Source organism: Melanerpes formicivorus, unplaced genomic scaffold (assembly GCF_026170545.1).
Source record: "Melanerpes formicivorus ecotype bairdi unplaced genomic scaffold, bMelFor1.0.p_v2 SCAF_64, whole genome shotgun sequence".
NCBI lineage: Eukaryota > Metazoa > Chordata > Aves > Piciformes > Picidae > Melanerpes > Melanerpes formicivorus.
Window position 1 is genome coordinate 677541 of NW_027142416.1, and position 9438 is coordinate 686978.

At 47.2% G+C, this 9438-nt stretch overlaps 1 long non-coding RNA gene across 1 annotated transcript; it reads right to left on the reverse strand.

Moving 5' to 3' along the window:
- Window positions 1–3782: 3782 nt before the first annotated feature.
- Window positions 3783–6285, reverse strand: LOC137453264 (uncharacterized). Its single transcript, XR_010990313.1, has 3 exons — window positions 6204–6285; window positions 3967–4108; window positions 3783–3860 (listed from the first exon to the last, which is right to left on the reverse strand). It is a non-coding gene; the product is annotated as an uncharacterized lncRNA (long non-coding RNA).
- Between the last annotated feature and the right edge of the window lie 3153 nt (window positions 6286–9438).

Genomic DNA, 9438 nt, shown 5'->3' on the forward strand with positions numbered 1-9438 from the left:
TCCAGACACCTGCAGAATGAGTACTCCACCTTCTCTGCACCAAAGGCTGATCCTCCCCTGCATTAAAACGTGTCCCTTTCTTTCTAATTTTGAAATCCACTTCCAATCATTAGCTCTCATTATGCTTTTGTTCAGTAAATTCTGCAGACCATAGCATTCCCACCCATATGTGAAGATCCTGCCTGACTGCAGCCAGTACAACTCACACTCTGCTGGGTTTTTTCCCAGCTAAACAAGCACAATACAAGGGAGAAAACTGAAGCTCCATTGTACAATGGCTTCCTAGAGGGGCTGTTCCCAGCTTGGAGAGCGGTGGAGCACAGCCACGCTTGCTTCTTGGGGTGCTGTCTGGGCTGCTTCTGCAGAAAAGGCTCCAGACAGCACATCAGTCTCTTGGGAACTTGGCTGATAGGAAACTGGGGGGGGGGAAGGGGAAGGAAGAAACCCACATCTAAGTGTCACTGTGGTGACATGAGAGCCCAGATAAGGCGATAACCATGCTTCTTCCACCCCTCCAGCTAGGATGGGAGGTTTTCTCCTCACCTGGGAACCACCCTGGGAAGACTGTCTGCAAATACAGTAGCAAATACACGAGCAAAGGAGGCTGCCTGTTCCCTTATTTCTTTTCAGAACATTCTTAGTGCTGGTGAATGCTCTTGGGAACATGCTGTCTCACACATAAAGGCTTCTTCCTCTTTACATGCCTCCCTGACTCACATCCCAGTTCACTCCTTAAAATTCAGTGGAATCAACAAGCAAGAACAATTAACAGGCAACCAAATTTCACCCAGCCAGGACTTCACCCAGCATTCAAATGACACAGTGCAACCCACTGCTCCCCAGTGATACACAGCAGAGGAGGAAAACAGGCCAGACAGATCTGCTGTGCCAATGCTAACAATTTCATGCATGAAATGACACCTTGGCTCTGCTAAATTCAGTGGAAATTAGGGCTGTATAAAATCTGTCCAACACAGAGATCTGAGTGGTGTCCACCAAAAATACCCCACCCCAGAAAAACTGAGAAAAACTGAGGGTTTGCTACAAGACTAAAACTCAACCCCCACAGCAACCTTCTTAGCCAAGCCAATTCCCACCCCAGAGTGATAAACATAGCCATTTGTTTTGAGGCTGCTTTGCAGAGACCTGGTTTGAGTGCTGACATCCATCAGCTCCCAACACAGATGAACTGACAGCACAAAAGCAGCCTCATACCCAGGTATCAAGGACTCAAGCACCTAGGATTGTTAGGTCACATAGTTTCCAATTAGAAGAGTTTCACTGTGTTTTCCCACCAAATGGTGAGTGTGGTGTACAAAACCCCACATCCACTTCACAACATGGATTCTTTATTTGTGCACATCATTAAAGGTACCTTGCATTGCTCTTTCTAAATGTCTCAGATCTAGCTGCTCTGCAGAAGTCTTCCTTGCCTAATATGAAAAGCCCTGCCACATACTTGGCCACCCTCTTTGCTGCCTTGCACCTTTGCAGAAGGCCTGGCTTAGGAAGTGGTGCTCAGCAGTGGACAAAGGCCTGGGGCAAGCAACACCCCTTGAAGAACTTCAGTACAAGGACAGGTCTCCACGAAGGCAGGCCAGGAACAAAGCACAAGTGCCATGTGAGGTACCCAAGATGTGGTGGGTTGAAATTACCCCCCAACTAATTTGGAGAATTACCCCCAAAATAAAATTGCTCAGACCAGCTCAGTTCGGGATGGAAGCAAATAAAACTCTACTCACAAGCAAGCTCCAATCTAGAAATATGAAATGCAATGAATATGTACAAAATATACAATATATGTACTATATATTTACCATTTGTAAACACCACAGACACTCCTCAGCCCCCCCTGGACAGCTCCAGGGGACCCATTCACCAACACACACACCCCCTTCCCATTACCTCACACAGCAGTCAAAACAGAGATACCCCTGGGAAGGCCACAAGAAGAGAGAGAGAGAAGCTGCAAGCTGAAGTGACAGAAGAAGAAAAATTGTTTATGCCTCTTCTCTATATCCCATTAGCAACCCAATGAACTATAACTATATAGGACCTTATCATTATCTTCCTTTTGCATCCAATGGTAATTTAATTTACTTTCAGTCTTTGCAGCCAGGATCTAGGCTAAAGTTCCCCCTTCAAACTGTAACACAAGACATCTGCACAGGTCACAGTGGGACATACATCTCGTTTGGGAAATGCAGATGGCAAGGACAACCAGAAAGGGGCAATACATTAGGAGGAAATTCTTTTCCAGTGAGGGTGGTGAGACACAGGAACAGGTTGCCCTCCCTGGAGGTGTTCAAGGCCAGGCTGGATGAGGTCTTGAGCAGCCTGCTCTAGCGGAAGGTGTCCCTGCCCATGGCGGGGCAGGGGGTGGGGGGAGTGGTGGTGTTTGAACTACACGATCTTTAAGGTCCCTTCCAACTCAAACCATTCCATGAATCTTTTACCTTCATGGCAGTTGACCCAACAGAAACCTTTTTAGGTGATGTTTGAGAGAAAAGCAGTCAAGTTGCCTTGGGACGAACTCCGTTTCTGTGCTGCAGACCATCAGCAAAGGGTTGAAAGAGTGCCCTAAGTGCAGCGTTTGTGGCTGAAGCAAACATGGACAGCATGGGGAAAGACAGAGAGGGAGATGCAGGGTCCCTGCTGCAAAGAAAACAAGAGAGCACAGCTACGAGTGCGAGAAGCCACTGCAGAACGCTCAATGTTTATCCCAAAGAGTTTTAGAAAGAAGGAAACATTTTTCATTTGGTTGTAAGTCTTTCAGGAAATTATTCCTTTCTCCAATGAAAACATTTTCTTTAAACTCAAAACAACTGTTTTTCTCCTGGGTTTTGTTTACAAAAGAAGGAAGAGTTTCAGTTCTGCCCTTTTTCATCCATCCTCCACAAAATGTCAACCAAGCCTCACGTCTGGGGCTGAGGAGTCATTTCTTGGAAAGAAAGAAAGAAAGAAAGAAAGAAAGAAAGGAAAAAAACACCAACAACCAGAAAATGTCCTAAGGCTTTGCTGAGCACCTGTGGCTGCTGCTGGGGAAAGAAGGAGAGTACCGTCCTGCTACTCTCCACCTGCTGGAGATGGGCATGAGGTTATTTGTAATGAACTCATTAGAGCCAAAGGCTGACTGCCAGAAAAGCAAAGGGAAAAACCAACTGATTCACCTCTTCAAGAGCTACTTAAGCAGCCAGAAAACTAACATCTTCTGTCTCCAGTTCACTCCTGCTTTTGCCACTTTGATACTTTTTGAGCAAGATAGGTGCCTCGTGTGTGTTGCAGCCACATGGGGTTTGTGTGTAATGACTGAGCAATTTCCAGTCCACAAAATAACCATCCTGTCATCTTGTACTCTTTTATCTCCCATTTCACAGCAGTATTGCCAGCATTCCTAGGAAGACACAAAAAAACCCTCACAGGTCTTTTGCTATGACTGAGGGCTGGTAACCTGTTTTACTGCTAAGCCCAGCTTCCCCAAGGAGTTAGTTCCTTAAAGGAGTCCCTATAACCTCCACTGGGACTCAAATCAAGAGGCTTCACAGATTATCTCAGCTGCTGTGGTAATAACATGACCAATCAGGCAAACTATTTGGTCGTAATTTAAATCTTATAAATGCTGAAACAAACCAAAACTGAATGCAAATCAGATACCATGGACACAGGAACTGCCCCTGAGCGTGCAAGCCACCTTTAACATCTACTAAAACTTACCGTGCAGCCACACTGAAAACCTACCCCAGGAAATCTGCTTCCAGGAGAGTGAAAGAAGAGATGTTAGCCCAACAACAAGCAGGAGACAACACACTGCTTCCAGGAGCATCTGCAGAAACAGGAGGTGCACACAGCTGTGACTGAGGCTAACAAGGGGGATAAAAAGAATAGAAATAAGGTTGAGAACCAGCTTCCCAGCTCTAACAGCTCCTGTAACCCATCCTCTGGAGCAGCCAATGGAACCTGGCTTACCCTGATTGACAGCAAGGAGCCTCTCTCCCACATCTTCAGTCACAAATATGGCCCAGGTCCTCCCACATGTTCCCATCACCATCCCAGAGCCAACATCAGCCCTTTGGCAACCCACATGCACACTGACCTAGATGAAAATAACCTGGACAGAAAGAAGAGGTCAGTTTTCAGTTGCTTCAGCTCCACAATCTGACTGACCATCCAACTGTGCAAACAGCAACAAGATGGACATCCCAAATTGGAGAGAGAAGACGACTTCAGTCTGCTTAAAGCAACTGGGAAAGTGCAGCCCAGATAGATCCCCACTTGGGCCAGCTCTCTGTATTCATCTGCTTCCCACAGAGCTCCAAGCTGCCATTGTGTTTCCTGTCTAACCACCTGTCCCTACCCAACACAGATCCACAGCAATTCACTTTGAGCAAACCAGGCTGCAAAACCAACCTCCTGGGGCATGGCATAGTCTCTGCACAATGCAGAACAGCAAAGCTAGTAGCTGTCCTGCTATCTGAGCAGGTGTGGGCAGCTGGCTGATGTGCTTCAAAAGAGCTCAGACATGCACAGCTCTCTGAGGCTTTAAACTGCAGCCCTCACCATTTATTTGTTCCCTTTCAGTTATGACTCCCTGCAATTCTTGTTTGCAACCATCTGAGAGCAGCCAACAAACTCAGGTCTGCTTCAGAAAAGCCAGTAGCTCCCCTCTCTGGGTATTAATGCCTTTCATGGCTGGGCAGAAGAACACTGAGGACACAAGCAGCATGGTTTGTACAGGGAACTCCAGTTCCCACGGCCAGTCCCTGCAGTCTTTCACAGTTGCTGCCTCTTGACTCATCAGGGAGCAACAAGTCTCCTCAGACAATACTGTTGCCCTCCACTGGTGGTCTCTTGTGGCAAGACCACCCTATGTGTAGGCTTTAGAGAGAAGCCTCATCCTTTTCAAGATAAAATTCCACCAGAAAGAGAGTTCACTTCAGTACAAGTTAGATCTGATTATCTGAAACACATCACAGTCTCCCGGCTGCTTCCTTGGCACTGCACCATGCACTTCCAGCACCCTCCATAAAACAGTCTTTTGTGTCTTGGCTAAGGAGTTGGCCACAGAAGTAACCACCTCCACACAAGACTGCTGTAATTCCCAGGCTCTGAAATCCCCAGGATATTTACTTGCCAGCTCCCACCACTATTTTGATCTTCATAGCCTCAGTGAAGATGAGCTGAGGGAAGATGATGGCTGTTGCAAGCTAGAAGGGTGTTGCTCTGCTCACAGAGGCAGTAGGCACTTTCCTAATGTCCCTAATCACCACTAAGCAATTCCTCCCACCCCTTGTACCCTTCTGTTCCTTTGCTGTGTGATGAAGTCCAAGAAAAACACTGAGGGGATTTTGAGGTGTTCAGTTTTTTCATCCAGCATCATGTGAGGAGCTCCCATTGCCACAACCTGTGTGGCATCTGCCTCCAGATATCCCTTAAGTGTGACCACTTGCTTGTGCAGGCAGCATGCATGCAGCAGAACCACACTGTGCTGAGGCCTCTACCCTGACCATTTCTGCTGGTGTGCTCCCCAGCACTTCCCTGATTTGACTCATTCAAGCACACGATGAAACCAATCACAATGCAACCAAATAGTCCTGGTTCCTGGTCCTTTTGCTCTGTTTCTTCCCCTATGTTTGTACCACATTTGTTAACTTCACATAGCCCTGCAGGCTGCTTAGGGTTTTTGCACTTTTGCACAGATATTACAGTAAGTGTGCAGCCCTTTGCTTGTGTTGATAGTCAACAACTTCAGCCTCCTCTGCTGAGCCCTACAGTAAAGCACAACTGTTTGCCAAAGACAAATTGTTTTCCTTCTCTTCCCTCCCCCTAGGAGGAGGTGAGAAGGATATTGCAATAGGTGTTGTACTCCCCACCCACATTTTTCTTGCTGCCAAACCCATTGCATCAGGGACAATTAGAAAATGTTTCTTTTTGTGGGCCTGTAGACCATACATAAAAAAGCAGAAACATTCCTCTTCTTAAAAACAAACCAATACCCTGCATGATCTCTGGACTGGCTTTCAGGGAACCAGTTGAGCTGATGAGGCAAGGAATGCTACTAGTGGGATGGCTACTGCCACAGATGCAGAGCTGATCTCCCAACTTTGGGAAATGGAAAGAGGATGCTCAGGAGCTGTTTATTCCATCAAGGAGAACAAGACAGAAGGACAAAGAGCTTTTTGAGAGTTACAGCTGCACACACTCACCGCAGATGAGATTGTGGGAAAACACAGCCTAGGTCTGCAACAGCTTCTGCTTCTGATAACACTGGCACGTTGTTCCCCAAAGCACCTTCCCAGGAAGCAGGGACCTGCAACTCAGTGTGATAAACTGGCACAGCAGGAATGAAACCAGACTGACATTAATCAAACACCTGGTACAAGGTGAAGACAGGAACTGCAGCAGCCATTACCATTCCTAAATGCAGGAGGACAGATTTGGCAGAAATTAGCATGAGAGCCCAGCTAAGATCTGTGTGTGGTGCTTCTCAGGCAGACTGAAAGCAGTTAAGTGGCAGGTGACATTCAGACATTCAGGCAGGTGCAGGCAGGACCCTTCCAGAACAACATCCTTAGCTAGACGAGGTGCTTAGTCTGCAATCTGAGCTGTGTCTTGGGATGTACAGTCCAGTACAAGTGTAACTAAGCACAGGAAGAAAATACCATAGAACCAGAGAATCATTTTGGTTGGAAGAGACCTTTAAGATGCTACCAAGTCCAAGTTCATGCAGTCACTCTAATGCTGTTTGTGCTCAGACCTGTTCTGCACACCTATATAAAGCATATGCCAGCTTCCAGTGCCACTCTGACCACATCTTGCAGGACTTCATAGGACTTTCAAGTACCAATAGCTGAACTGCCAGGCTGGAAGTCTATACTCTTGGGGTCTTACTGGAGTTTCTCTCTCCAGTGGCATGGGGACATGGTCTGCCAAGAACTGGGATGGTCCAGATGAGGTCAAAGAGGTAAATTTTAGCCCCAGCTTCGCATCTAGGAGACTGGCATCTGGTGTCATGACCTTTTGGTTTTGTTCAGGATCAAATATGTGCAAGATCTTTGCTTCAGAGGTTTGACTGTGATGAGGCAGACTTGAGCAGGGCAGAAGCCCTTGCTTACTGCTCATGCACCTCCACCTGCAGCCCCTGGACATAGGCTTGACCCAGTAGCCTTCACCCTCAAGCTACTGTTGCCTATGCCAGACTGTCCCCACCTTGCCAAGGGGTCTTGGGGTCCTGTGTTTATCCAGCTCCAGTGCAGCCTCACCCAGTACTGCTGGCATCAGCAGTGCCCAAATGAGCACCAGACATGAAATTATCACAGTGGGTTATCAATTTCACTCCCCTGACACAAAGTAAAATGCTCCCCACCTTGCTGCCAGCAACCCTAACCACATCACAAACAAGGAGGAATCTACAGAAGTATTCAAAACATTTGGATGTTGTGCCACCACAGCAATTAAATCCACATTCACTTTCTCACACAGTGCCTGGAGGGAAACAGACTGCATGGTGGGGCAGAGAAGGACACGGGATGGTAACCTTGGCTTTCTTGTATTCCAGCTCTATGTTGCAATCTCTGAAACCATGCACAGCAGCAGGACTTGCCTCAGGAGCCTGGTCCACGGTCTCTGGGGTGAGGTCCCTCTCTTTGGTGGACAAGCCATGCCAGAAATGTCCCTGCACTCGCAAGAGCCTACAATGCCTGGGGCTGCCTCTCCTCGATCCAGCCTTGAGCTGCCTTTTTGTGGCTGAGATGGAGCTTCAACTGAGCAGTGCTGAGGAAGGTGAATATAGTCCAGCACACAGCCAGAAAAGCTTTGAGAGAGGGCTGTGGCATGCCAGGCTGCTCCCCTCTCCCTAGCTGAGCCACCTGCTCCAGAGCTGTGGCTGCTGCCTGGAGGAGGCACAGGGAGGCATCCCACCCTGGCGCAAGGGAGGACATTGGTATAGCTGAGGTACTTGCAAGCACTTTTCTCCTTGAAGCCTGCCAACACAGCTCCATCAGCCCCTCCTGCCTTCCTTATGAGCACTGCAGAGCAGAGCTCTCCAGCTGCCTGGACTGAGAGGGAACTTATTGATGCTTAGAAATATCTAATGGGCAGATGGCAGGAGGATGGGACGAGACTCTTTCCAGTAGTGCCCAGTGACAAGATAAGGTACAATAGGCACAAACCAGAATGCAGGAAGGACATAAGGAAAAACTTCTTGGAGGGTGACAGAGCACTGGAACTAGCTGCCCAGAGAGGTCGTGGAGTTTCCTTCTCTGCAGATATTCCAAACCCTCCTGGATGTGATCCTGGGCAACCTGCTCTAGGTGAACCTGCTTTAGCAGAGGGGTGAGACTAGAAGTTCCCCAGAGGTGCCTTCCAACCCTTATCTGTGACTTTCCAACCACTTTTCTCTGCCTTTCCAACCGACAGAAAAGGCTGAAGGGTCATGCCTGGAACTGGCCCCAAAAAACTCACTTGGAAGTTCCTCATCACCAATCATTTCAATGTTCACTCTTTTCTACCACCACCACCAAATTTCCAGTGAGGGAGTGGAGGAGAAGAATTCTGCCTCTGTGAAGCCAGGGAAGAGATTCCTCCTGCAGGGCTGCACAGCACACTTGCTGTCTGTAATCCATGAACAAAATGCCAAGCCAGCATCCAAATGTAGCTTGCATTACCGCTCAGTCCATCACTCTTAGGGTCATGATGCTTTCAATACCTTCGGACAAGGCAAATACTCTCTTGATTATCTGTGCAGCAGAACCTTCCACTTTATTTGCAGTCCACAAATACCTTTTTGTTCCACCTGATTTCATCACTTGGTAGAAAAATGCTCTTTGCAGCGGGGGTAAACTTGGCCTTACGTGGATGTGTGGTGCCTAATAAAACAGGGCCCTGCTTATTCACTGCACTTCCTAGAAGTTAATTCAGTAGAAATAAAGAACAATTTGGCAGCTTGGCTACCAGCTAAACAGGCTGCCAGACAGTTTACAAACCCGTAACCAACTAGATGCAGCTAAAATCCTGTGCCTGGGTTCAGCTGGCTGAACTGTTTTTGAGCATACTGTGTCTTCTGAGAAAATGGCACCTCAGATAGGCTGAAAAGAACTGCAAGTTCAGGTCAAGTGAAGCAAATAGTTCCGGGGGGGGACAGGGAAGAAAGGAAAAAAAAGAAGACAAGAAAAACAATTATAGCATTGAAAAAGTTTAGTCTGGCATAATTGAAAATTATTTATTCCAGAAATGGAAACTTTTTGACGTTTTCACTTCAGGATGGAAATTTTCATTTAAAGATTGACTTGAATTTTTAAAAGGAAGATGTTAAATAACAGGAGTAAGAAGAAGACTACACCACTCTGGATCACCTTCAAGAGCATTTCAAGATAATATGAAATATTTGGGCTGGGTTTTTTTGTTTCTTTCATTTTTCAGGGGGGTGGGGGGGGACGATAA